The 5,100-nt window shown below is 45.3% G+C and overlaps 1 pseudogene; it reads right to left on the reverse strand.

Annotated features, from left to right (window-relative positions):
* Positions 1–2,309: 2,309 nt before the first annotated feature.
* On the reverse strand, positions 2,310–2,427 carry LOC126250336 (5S ribosomal RNA; annotated as a pseudogene).
* Positions 2,428–5,100: the final 2,673 nt, after the last annotated feature.

Below are 5,100 nucleotides of genomic sequence, written 5' to 3' on the forward strand. Positions count from 1 at the left end.
GTATTGTAGAACACTCAGTATAATGTCGTTTATTGAAACTGAACTACACTTCTTGAACAATCACTATATACACACAAAAACAAATAACTTGTAGACGACCATTCATCAAGAGCGTTGGTGAGGTCCATCGGAGCTGGTCCTAGCTCAGCAAGGAACTGGCTGTACTGCTGCTGCGCTGGCCTTATAAAGCCAGCGGAGGCCGGTGGAGTACTCCAACTTTCCCTGTATCTGTGAGGCGACCTCTGCAGAAAAAGGTTCGCATTAGTCTCTAGCAAGTTCTGTTTGTTTTGAAGAATTTATTTTTCTCTTGGTTGCGCCTGCAAGTGCTAGTGTATGTTATATGGTACACAGGGGTGTCTTGAGTGTAGTCTGCCTGGTAGGGGCTGTCTGAGGCAGACATAACAGTTGCAAATACTTTTATTCAGGAAATTTATTGAACTTATAGAAAAACAATTAAATTTTGTAGGAGCCACACTTTAAAAAGTGCAAACAGTCAATTTCGCGAATTCTCAATTGCACAGTTTTCCTATCGATGAATATTTGTCTCTCTCTGGTTCTCTTGACCTTTTTGGTAAGAAACTACAGCCAACACTATTCAGTCGAATGTAAGTGTCTGTTTGCACTCTTCTCAAAGCGCTCACAAAATTATAAATGTTAGGATGAGTTGATTCAAAAAATGAATTAAAACGAGAATGAAAGCTCTCGCATGCGTTCGTCGTTCACGAAAGTGCAGAGGATTCGTCTGCCCAAATAGAAGGCAAGAAAGATGCAGTTTCCTCGTCAGTATAATTTTCCAATACATAGTCGGAGAACTGCGTCAGTAATGAATCTTCTGGCATGATACTCACAAGAACACAAAACGCATTTCCTACCTCTTCATGTTTTACGTACGTTAAAGAGAAATAATAGCGAAGCCATTTCCCTTTTCCACACTCTTTATCCTTGTAAACTGTGCCAAGTCCAAGTGTCTGAATTTTACGCCACCTGTTAAAGAAAGAAGAAAAACAGATTTCAACACCTACAATTTTCAATACAACTGAGGGGAAAGAGGGAAGATTTGACTCCGTTGAAAAAATTGTCAAACCTGAGTCAGGATGATTTTTCAATACAAATTCCTAATCTCTTATTGTCTTCGTGTTAATAGAATTGAGCGCCAAGTGTACCTCCTCTGTTGATTTTGGCAATTTCGGATGGCACTTAAGCCTTGTACTGACAATAATGTTTGTTATGTATCTTACATTTTGATGAGTCAAGATGTTGACCAAATGGCTCTGCTGCTCCACCTCCTTATTAATGATTTTTGCCGGTCGCTCGTAAATATCACATGTAGCTTTCGATTTTATTGAACTCGACACTGATTTTCTTCCTGAGTCTTGCACTAAATATGGATCATGACTATGGTTTCCGTCGCACCTCGACAAAACATGATCATTCCCTAATGTAAACATTTTTGCATTGGAGTTAATCTTAGAGCATCTCCAGCCCTGCTCGCCGATCGATTTCACCTCCCTATAGCGTCTAAAGGTGAAATTTTTGTAAACAAGGAATATCTGACCCCTTCCACTAAACAATGTCTTTACACTGTCCTCCATATTCAGTATAACTCTCCTACTCGTTTAACAAAACTTTATGCTGAAACTCGCCCCACTACGTGCTCTTCACGGGCGGACACGAACAAAGTAGGAGAAACAAGCGTACGGGGTCTAGGGAGGCGCTGCCGGTCGCATGTTTTAGGTGGGAAGCCCCAGGTCTGCGCTCTTCTACCTAAAGGGAAAGGTCGCGACCGGATTTTTAAAAGTACTATAAACTTCCTGAATTGGTTCTCTCTGTTAGATTCGAAAGGAGGAGTGATAGAATAGAGACAACAACAAGTATTACTGCAAGGCAGAGTCCACTGCAATGTATTGAGAAGCACTAAACACGACACACCTAAACCACGATGTAGTCCGTACCAGTAAGCTGTCATCGCTAGATGTCAGAGATAGCCATCAATTGGGAATCTGATGTCGCGACTGGGTTTTAGGAGCACTATAGATTTCCTCAATTGGTTCTCTCAGCTACTTTCAGAAGAATGAGGAGGAGGGAGGTTCGACTGCGTGATAAGATAGCACTCCGTGTACAAGCCACAAGTGGCCCATCGGGACCATCCGACCGCCGTGTCATCCTCAGCTGAGGATGCGGGGAGGAGGGGCATGTGGACAGCACAGCGCTCTTCCGGTCGTTATGATGGTTTTCTTTGACCGGAGCCGCTACTATTCGGTCGAGTAGCTCCTCAGTTGGCATCACGAGGCTGAGGGCACCCCGAAAATTGGCAACAGCCCATGGCGGCCCGGATGGTCACCCATCCAAGTGCCGGCCACGCCCGACAGCGCCTAACTTCGGTGATCTGACGGGAACCGGTGTATCCACTGAGGCAACGCCGTTGCCGTGATAAGGTAGAGACAACAACAAATACCATTACAAGGAAGAGTCCACTGCGATGTACTGGGAAGCGCTAAACACGACAAACTGAAACCATAACCCAGTCCCTAGCAGTAGCTACCGTGGGTAGATGCCGCAGATTGCTGAAACACTCGAACATCCCGCACATTCACGTCCCAGACATCCACACACAAGCGCCAGTCCACTCGTACACCGCCAGCGCCAGCGTTTAGGGACTGGAGGAAACTACAGCGGCGACAGCAGCCGCATACATGGCTATGCGTGTATGCCCGAGTGCACCACCCCCGGCCACAGAGTGCATCTGAGGATGATTGCAGTGGTAGGAATTCTGATGGTATCAATTCGTCCACTACAAACATTCATCATTTTGAATCTTCACTCACGTAGCACACACACGTCACCTTCTGTCGCGCTCACCAGCACACCGGTCACTTCGCCAGGCCTTAGTGCAGTGTTCAAGATTAGACAGGTCGGGGCCCAGGCTGAGCTACTCCGTTACTTCCGGTTCCCGACTCGTCGTGACCGACGCTGCAGCACGGTGCACTGTGAAACAAGCAGCTGCAGCTTTGATGTATACAGTAGTTGTAAATAGGGTTTGCCGCCGGATCACGTTGTGCAAATTCCACAATATTTTCTCGGAGCAACTGTCCAACATCTTCAGGTAGTTCAACATTGCTGGTGGCTAGGTACGACTGACGGTATCCGCACGTCGACGCCCCGTTTCTAGAACACGCGCGCGAAGAATGCGCAGGCGTGGAAATCGCGCATGCGCAATGATTTGCAGATAGATGGTGCCATATGCAAACTCCGTCTGCCGAAAATCGCAGAGCGGCTCTCCTGGGCGTGCGCTGTACGCTGCGTTTGCCAACAGTGCGGCCAGACGTTACTCACCAACGGCCGTATTAGACCGACGTAATGACGGGCCTGTTATCGAAAAATCTGGATTTTCTCGTCGTGATTTAATAGCAGCCAATGCTGGGTTACAGCCTGTGCTCAGTTGAAATCCCATATCCTTGTTGATGAGATTATCGGCTGTACGGATATGTATTGCTTCTTTAATGGCGCAATCCCAGAAAGATGATGCCGGGGATAAAACTTCCGTCTTTTCATAAATCATCCGATGTCCTGTATTCAGACAGTGTTCCGCAATTGCCGACTGTTCCGGTTGACGAAGGCATATATGACGCTGATGTTCATCGCAGCGTTCTTGTACTGTGCGGCATGTCTGGCCTATATACGCTGCCCCACATTGACAAGGAATCTTGTACACACCACATTTCCTCAGGCCAAGGTCATCCTTAACCGAACCCAACAGATTTCTCAGTTTTGCAGATGGTTGAAAAACACACTTAATTCCATATCTTCCGAGGATTCTTCCTATTCTTGACGACATAGCACCAAAATAACGCAAAAAGACTAAAGTGGTGGGTGTCTTCGTACCTTCATTCTGCTCCATAGACTATTTACAACACATCTGCCGGGAAAGCTTGAAGAGTCATAAACAGTAGTTCTAAACAATTCCACCCCGACATTGACCCACCACTTTAAAAAACCTACTTTACCCAGTCCGAGGCAACGATGTTCTTGACCATACACCTCGAATTTCTCACGTGAAATGTAGATTTCTCCTTTTTATACGAGCTATTTTCGAGGATAGAAGAAATCGGTCCATACTCTCGTTTTCACACCGCTAAAGTATCGACACTTTTTGGGAAAGTCCTGTACAGGACTATGGCATAGGCTACATTCCCTCTAAGTATTCTCTCATCAGGTAGAAAAATATCTTTTTTTATCTGTCATGTCCTGCATCACAGCACTAGGATATTAAACTAATTTTTGGCTCATGATGGAGTGCTAAGATCTACCACTGTCACAGGACGCCTCGTAGCTTTCAGACTCTCTCTTAAGGTAACAGCACAGAGAAGTTGTAAATATAAGGTTTATACTACGTACCACTTTTTAAATTTAGTAATACACCTGATTTAATTACGATGGTCGTCTCTCCCTGTGTGGGCGAGAGATTCAAATATCGTTAAAATATATCGTCCCAACGAAAATGTGCCAAGTCAAAACTCATATCTGTGGTGCCCTAGAAACTGCCTCCACTCACCAGGAGGCATGTCACTCAGATCAAATTGATAAGCTAATTAAATTGATCATGAGACTCACTTCGCATGGCGAGAAATTTTTCATTTTCAGTAGTTGGATTACACTCAACAGGCAGCTGAAACGGGAATCCCTGGAGGGAAGACGATGTTCCTTTCGAGGAACACTATTGAGAATCGACATTTGAAACTGACCACAGAAGGATTCTACCGCTGGCAACACACATTTCTCGTAAGGACCGCCCTATTAAAAACACGATCATGAAGACTATGTTGCCGCCACCCTGCATAAAAAGTGCTCTTGTTTCTACAGTCACACACAAGAGTTTCTGATAGCGTTACGCGTTCTGATAGAATGATGTCTGCAATTTGGAATCAAGTCTCTCCATTCAGCCACATACCTGCGTTGGATCCTATGGAGATGTCTTTTAATGATTGCAGGCACTAGTGAATCATTTTCGTGGTGCTCTCATGTCTCGAAACAAGTCGCCTTTTCGAACCTATGTGCTACGGTAAAACCCCAACGTGGTTTTTTACGCAGTCCGTAAGCACC

This window comes from Schistocerca nitens, chromosome 3 (genome assembly GCF_023898315.1).
Source record: "Schistocerca nitens isolate TAMUIC-IGC-003100 chromosome 3, iqSchNite1.1, whole genome shotgun sequence".
Lineage (NCBI taxonomy): Eukaryota > Metazoa > Arthropoda > Insecta > Orthoptera > Acrididae > Schistocerca > Schistocerca nitens.